The sequence below is a fragment of the Propithecus coquereli genome, unplaced genomic scaffold, assembly GCF_000956105.1.
Source record: "Propithecus coquereli isolate 6110/MARCELLA unplaced genomic scaffold, Pcoq_1.0 Scaffold120, whole genome shotgun sequence".
Lineage (NCBI taxonomy): Eukaryota > Metazoa > Chordata > Mammalia > Primates > Indriidae > Propithecus > Propithecus coquereli.
In genome coordinates, this window is record NW_012136081.1 from 2,764,601 (window position 1) to 2,772,490 (window position 7,890).

Sequence of the window (7,890 nt, forward strand, 5' to 3'; positions counted from 1 at the left end):
CCTAGCTCACAGCAACCTCAAACTCCTGGGCTCAAGTGATCCTCCTGCCTCAGCCTCCCGAGTAGCTGGGACTACAGGTGCGTGCCACCATGCCCTTCTAATTTTTTCTATTTTTTGTAGAGATGGGGTCTTGCTGTGTTGCTCAGGCTGGTCTCAAACTCCTGAAGCGATCCTCCCACCTCGGTCTCCCAGAGTGCTAGGATTACATGCATGAGCCACCTAGCCCAGTACCGATGGAGATTTAAAAAATAAACTTTGTAAATAAATGAGAATCTGATGATATTCTTAAAAGCAACAATCGCCCTAGAGCCAACCTATGAGGAAAGAAGAAATGTGAAATATAACTGGAGCATAGGAAAATAATTTCAGGGGAAGATTAATTTTACAAAGTGGTCTACTCTTTTGGGAAATACTGGTAAAGGGAAATCAAATCAAGAAATTGTAAAAAAAAAAAAAAAAAAAAAAAAAAAGGTATCCATGTAACAAAAATATTTTACCCCCTTAATATTTTGAAATTTAAAAAAAAGGCAACAAAAAAACCCCCAAAACAAACAAAAAAAACCTTTAAAGGATGTCTACCTCTTGTCCGTATTAAGGATGCCACCTGCAGTACCCATATTAAACCAGAAGAGGGCACTAACACATCCAATGGTAATCTAAGACTAAGGAAAAACAAACCAGTAACAATTCAAGCAGGAATAGCAATAAACCTTGTTGATTCCCTACCCATTTACTTTATTACTGAATTTGGGAAAGGCTCTTGGTTTGATTCTAACTTCAGCAATTCCCAAAAGTCAAGTGACTTTCTCTCCCAAGTATATACCTCAAAGCTATAAAAGAAAGGCTGTTTTTTTTTTTTTAACTTTTTAACTAAAAAAAATTTTTTAAGAGACAGGGTCTCGCTGTGTAACCCAGGCTGGAGTACAATGGTGTGGTCATAGCTCACTGTAAACTCGAATTCCTGGACTCAAGCGATCTTCCAGGCTCAGCCTCCCGAGTAGCTGGGACTATAGATATGCACCACCATGCCTAGCTAATCTTTTAATATTTTGTAGAGATTGGGGGGGCCTCACTATGTTGCCAAGCTGGTCTTGAACTCCTAGCCTCAACAGATCCTCCTACCTTGTGACCTCCCATAGTGCTGGGATTATAGGCATGAGCCACTGAGTCTGACCAGAAAGGCTGTTTAAATGTTTATTCTGAAAAGGAGTAAATGCGAATGAAATTTCAGTGTTTTGCAGCCTATCGGATTTAACTTCATTTTTAAAGAACAAATAAAACTCCAGTTCAAGTATCTGTCCAATAATTCTATCCTCTTTGCAATGGTTTTTCAGAATTTCTCAATATATGACACACCTCTAAGAATAAACATGCCAGAACTTTAAAAAAAAATAAAAAAGGCTAGGTTCCATGACAAAAAAGAAACTTCATTAATAAAGAGGAAAGAGGCAGTTTAGCTTTTTTATATGAGCAATTAATTATGTAAAGAAAAAGATGTAGACATTTTCACATGGATTATTTCTTTTCGTTGGTTACTTTTACATGAATAGTTGTAATAAATGGAGCCACTTTGTGAGTTGCAAAAGACATCAGATGATATGTTTACAAACTCAGATCCAAATTTTGTGGCTACTGAAATGGGTTAATAGTCTGCTCTGCTACAGATTTACCCTTAACCAAAGAAATTCTCTTTCAAATGGCACAGAAGGATCATTGACAGAATACAAAGCTGTTACTGTTAAAGACAGACACACATGCTTTTGGCTATGGACAAGCCTGGCAACAGGCCAGAGAAATTTGTAGGAACTCCTTTCAAACTAACATTCTTCTCACACTCTTGAGAAAAAACAGTTTTTCGTTCATTAAAATAACCTATCATCCCCTTTGCCCTCAATTTCAGATTTATAAAACCCGGAAAACAAAATGGCATTGTCTGCCCTCCAAGTGAATAGCTGGGTGGATCAAAAATGTGAACTTTGACCTTAGTTATCTAAAGAACATAATTAAGATAACAAATGCAATGCTGAATCATGATAGAATGGATAAAGACACAAAACTCTGGCTTTAGTTTTCTTTTTCCCTACTAGATCCAGCTGGTTCTTTGAACATGCTGGACAACTACTAAATTCTCCCATTAATAAATAACGTAGATTTAAGCCTCCAAAAGACATAAGCTCCGATCTAAACTTAAACACTAGTTAATTGCTAACAATTGTGAAAGCCCAATCAAATTTAAAACACGAGTTAATGCCCTTTGCACATATTTATTTCTAAGCAATACTCTATACTTTTCAGGTTATGCCAACCTATTTCCCCTATGGTTGTGATACACTTGAACTTGTATGCTGCTCTGACACTCTGTTAAAGTAACGCAGGTAAATGACATGGTTTGAAACTGTAAGAACATATGACATAAAACTGATTGTTTTCTTCTAAAAAAACTGACAGTCTCTAAAATCTTTATCAGTAATTAACAAGAGAAAATTTAGAAGTGAAAGTGTTAGGTAATGCATACTTGATTTGAGATCTTATTCTCTCCATCTCCCTAGCAGCTCTATTTAGTGTTTCCCCCATGGAAACACGGGAATCTGATCAGTAACTGAACCAGCTTCCCCCGGCCCTGTTTTATTTCCCCCAACGTATAGCGAAGTTGCAAAGAGTTTAGAGTGAATACTCATATAAGCACCATCGAGATTTTACCGTAATATCTTATTTTTATTGTGGTAAAATATACATAACATTTATTATCTTGGCCATTTTTTAAGTATACAGTTCAGAGGCATTAAGTATATCCATACTGTTATACAACCATCACCACTATCCATTAATGTTTTACCATACATATCTGTCCCTCTGTACACTAATGTTTTTTATGTATTTCAAAGTAAATTATACATACCAGAAAACCTACTTTAGCTTGCATATCATTACTAACATTCAATATTTTAGTGTTTTTCTTTTGATATAAAATTATATACAATAACTGCATGATATATATAGTCAGAGTCTGACACACACATACACCTATGTAATTCCATAAAACTACACAGAACATTACCATCATCCCAAAGAGTTCCCTTATGCTCCTTCCTACTCAACACCCCAGAAACAACCTCTGCTCTGATTTTTTCCCTACACAGTTTCTTGTTCTATAATTTCACATAAATGGAATCATGAAGTATGAATTTTTGTACTGCTTCTTTCACTAGGTATAATTTCTGAGATTCATCCATATTGATACAAGTATTAAAGGGCAGCTATATCATGGGTTATCTATTTCTTCACTGATGGACAACTGACTGTTTCCAGCTTTGGGCTATTATGAATAAAACCGCTATGAATATTTACAAGTATTTGTGTGAAAACATGTTTTCATTTCTCCGCAGCAGAGTTGCTAGGGACAGGTGAATGTCAAGTTTTCTAATAAACTGCTCAACGTTTCTCCAAAGTATTTGTACAATCTTACATTTTTACCAACAGTTGACGAGAGTTCCAGTTACTCCATCGACAACCTCACCTACATTAGGTGTCATCAGTCTTTAATTTTAATCATTTGGGTGGATGGGTGGTGATGTTAATTTTAATCATGTGAAGACTCCAGATGTTGAACACATTTTCATTGGATTATTCATCACTTGTACATCTTCTTTTGTGAAGTGTCAGGATCTTTCCTGCCCAAATACTTTTATTGGGTTGTTTGCTCTTTTATTGTTGAAATGTAGTTTATACTTCATCTAGGATACTAGTCCATCAGATACATATTTTGCAAATATTTTCTCCCAGTCAGTGGCCTGATTATTTATTAATGGTGTCTTTTAATGAGTAAAAGTTTTTATTTTGATGAAGTCTAACTTATCAATTTTTAATTTTATGGTTAGTGCATTCTGTGACCTAAGAAACCTTTACCTATTCCCATGTCATGACAATATTCTCCTATGCTTTCTTTAATAAGTTTTTTGGTTTTAGTTTTTATGTTCAGGGTTCTGATTCATTTTAAATTAATTTGTACATACCGTGTGAAGTTGGGGTTGTGGTGGGCAGAATTCTCAAGACTCTTGCCCCTGTTACACATACCCTGTATAATACTTCCCCCTTCCCCCAAATGTAAGCAGAACCTGTGAATATGATGGGATAGTCACTCCTGTTTTTGCATTTGACTTATATAGTCGTTTCTCAGTATCCGAAAGGTGTTGGTTCTAGGACCCCTGAGGATACCAAAATCCATGGAAGCCCAAGTCCCTTATATAAACTGGCACAGTATTTGCATATAACCTATGCACATCCATTTGTATACTTTAAATCGTCTCCAGACAACTTCTAACACCTAACACAATGTAAATGCTCTATAGTTATTCGTTTTTTATTCTGATTTTTTTTTTTTTTTGACACAGGGTCTTGCTTCTGTCACCCTATCTAGAGGGCAGTGGTGTCAGCCTAGCTCACTGCAACCTCAAACTCCTGAGCTCAAGCAATCCTCCTGCCTCAGACTCCCAAGTAGCTGGGACTATAGGCATGTGCCACTACACATGGCTAATTTTCCAATCTTTTTTTGTAGAGATGGGGTCTCGCTCTTGTTCTGACTGGTCTCGAATTCCTGGTCTCAAGCAATCCTCCACGCCTCAGCCTCCTAAATTTCCAAATATTTTCAATCTAAGGTTGGTTGAACCTCTGGATGCAGAACGTATGGCTATGGAGGGCTGACTGTATAAGCTTCTCCTGATGGCTTTGAAGAAGCAAGCAACCATGTTGTGAGAAGGCCATGAGGTTAGGACTTGAGAGCAGCCCCTAGGAAATTGAGTGTGACCCTCCAGCCAAGAGCCAGTAAGCAGGAAAGTGGATATCTCATCCTACCACCTCCAAGAATTGAATTCTGTCAACAAGTCAGCTTGGAAAGAGGTCCCAAGTCTCAGATGAGATCACAACCCTCCAACTTTGAGAGCAACTAGAAAAACAGTTCACATACCTATAAGTGAAATTGATAAGCAGTGGCACCCTGACCCTAGGGAGATATGTGCATATGTGTAGACACAGACAAATATAAGACTGTTAACTTTAGCACTATATGTAACAGTAAAAAATAGAAAATAACCCAAAACTGTAACAAAAGGGAAATAATAATATATTCATACAATGGATTACTACATAGCTGTTAAAATGAATGTATATATATATTTTTCAACCTAGCACAATGATCTAGGAGAATTATATATATTTCAACATGAAAGAAATTTAAAAACCTAATATTGAATGAAAAATATTATATAACAAACATGATAATATGAATAAAAGGTCAAAAAACACAAAATACTGTAACACACATTTATTTAAAATAAACTGGAAGGCTGTACGAGGTCTATGATGGTGGTTACTTCTGGGGAAGGGGAGAAGAAGGGAGTGGGCAAGGTGAATCAAACAGTCCTTCAGTTTGGAAACAAATTCGATCATCAATGTTAACAATTAAGAGAAGGTTAATTCTATATATAGAAATATGGGTCTATGTCTTTGTACTTTTCTATATTTTTCCATTTCTTAAAAAAAAAAAACCCACCTATAACAACTTCAATGACTGTGTCACATTCTATTGCAGTTATGTCATGACACACTCAACCAATCTTTAACTGTTCAGACACTGAGGTATCTGCCACTATCATAAACAGTGCTACAATAAACATCTTTGTAGTTATTTTTGCACATAATTTTTTTTGGATAAATTCCTAGAAACAAAATTGCTAGGGCAATTCTAGGTCTTTGTTATATATTGCCAAACTGCCTTCCAGAAAAGTTGTAATAATTTACACACCTGTCACCAAGCTATATGCCTGCCCACTTCCTTGCATTCTTGCCAATCTAGGTAAAAAGACACAAAAACTATCTCCAGCAAATTACGTATGTGAGGCACGGATCTAATTTTTCCCCAAACTATTACAGTCTATCATACCATAATTACTAAAGGCTTCATTATGAACTGGTACATAATATACTATAAAACAGCAAAAGAAAACAGTATGCCATTAACTTTTTTCATTGCTTCTTTTACGTATTTTTCCCAACAATGTTAGGCAGGACATAATTATAGAACTGTTTTTATCTTAAGAGAGACGATTCAGATACACCTATTTAAAACTGATGCATTTAGAGACTCATGCATTTTACTGAAATGGTTTACATTTAAAAAGATTTATTCATATAGTAAGACAATTTAAAAAGGTTTTCAATTTTGAAACCTGTAAGGAAGACCTTTCAGCTTCTTGGTCTCATTTTACCAGTCTTCTTTAATTATCATCTAAAAATACCTACTAATCATAGAATCTGATCACTGACAAACATCCTGAAATTCCACAGCCCTTTTCATCTCACCAGATTAAATAACTCAGTTGAGAATTACTAGTAATTAGTATTTACACAGTACTTATTTATTACAATACTATAAAGCAGGGCAAAATAATTATCATCATGTTAACAAAGGAAGATGCTAAACCAGTTAAACTAGTTGCCTAACATCACAGTAAAGCAAGAACTTGCCAGAATTAGACATTGAGTTCTTAGCCTAATTCCCATATGCCTCATCACCCAAAATTAACTATCTATAAGAATTATGACAACAACTCAGGAAGAAATCTAGAATGTACCAGAGCCAGAGAACCGTATTATTGAAATGATAATTAAGACCATCTACTTCAACGCCCCTACTGTACAGATAAGGAAACTGAGGCCCCAAAAGCTTATGTAAGTTAATTATTCAAAGTCATACTTCTAGGCACAGTAAAGCAAGAATCAGAACCTAGCACTTCCTAATCCAAGTTCAATGATCTTCAATTACTGGAGTATTACAACTATCCCAAATTTTGGGGTTTATCAAAAAGTCTCAATGTTTTCACTGATGATTATTAGCATATCATTTACTCAACAAATAATTATCTGGTACATATTATGTGCCAGGCCCTGTATTTGGTGGTAAATCTTTTTTTTTTTTTTTTAAATCATTCAGCCCAAAATGTCACTGGTGCTAAATCTGACCAAATATTTACTATGTGCTAGGCAATGCATTACCTGTATTTTCACATTTAATCCTCACAATACCATTACAAGGTTAAATGCAATTATCTCTATTTTAAAGATTAAAACTTAAGAAGATTAAGTACTCTGCCTATGGTTTCCAGTAAGAAAATGCATTTATAAAAAGTAAATGGTATAATCAAACATAAAATAAGTTTATTCTAACAAAAATTTGATTTTTTGGTAAATACGACAACTCTGTGCATGATTTCATTCGAAAAAGGATCTATCATCAAAAAAGCTTGAAAACCACCAGTCCCTACATAGCACCTAACACTGACCATACAGTAGATGCAGAACTTGGTATTAGATTACAGGTTGGGGGCCCCATTAAATATCCTTTTTTTCTTGTACTTTCCAAGACCCTCAAATAAGCAGCGCTAACTGAAAGCCACTTTTTAGGAAAGTGATCATTTCAAATAAATAGAGGTCAAGAGGAAGGGCTTCTGGTACCATCTTATAATGAGTTTTGGCCTGGAGAATATTATATAAGGTCCAAAGTAGAAGAATACATGAGTTCTCTTAAGTATTACTCACAAAATAGCACTACAATAGTGGTTACCTACTTTCAGAGCATAAAATCTCTGTAGTATATGATCACATTAATTAAAAATTTCATTTACTATCTTTCCCAGCAGGAATTCCTTTATCTTTGATTGCTAAGATTTCACAAGGCCTATACCAAAAAACCCAAGTGCTAAGCAGTATGACCGATGGAGATTTGGTTTTTTTTTGTTGTTGTTTTTTTTTGAAATAGAGTCCCGCTCTGTTGTCTGGGCTAGAGTGCCATGGTGTCAGCCTAGCTCACAGCAACCTCAAACTCCTGGGCTCAAG

General features: G+C 35.4%; 1 protein-coding gene across 3 annotated transcripts in view; it reads right to left on the minus strand.

Moving 5' to 3' along the window:
* Nucleotides 1-7,890, minus strand: part of RTN3 (reticulon 3) — a 54,958-nt gene that overhangs the window by 20,801 nt on the left and 26,267 nt on the right. The gene's annotated exons all lie outside the window — the stretch shown is intronic.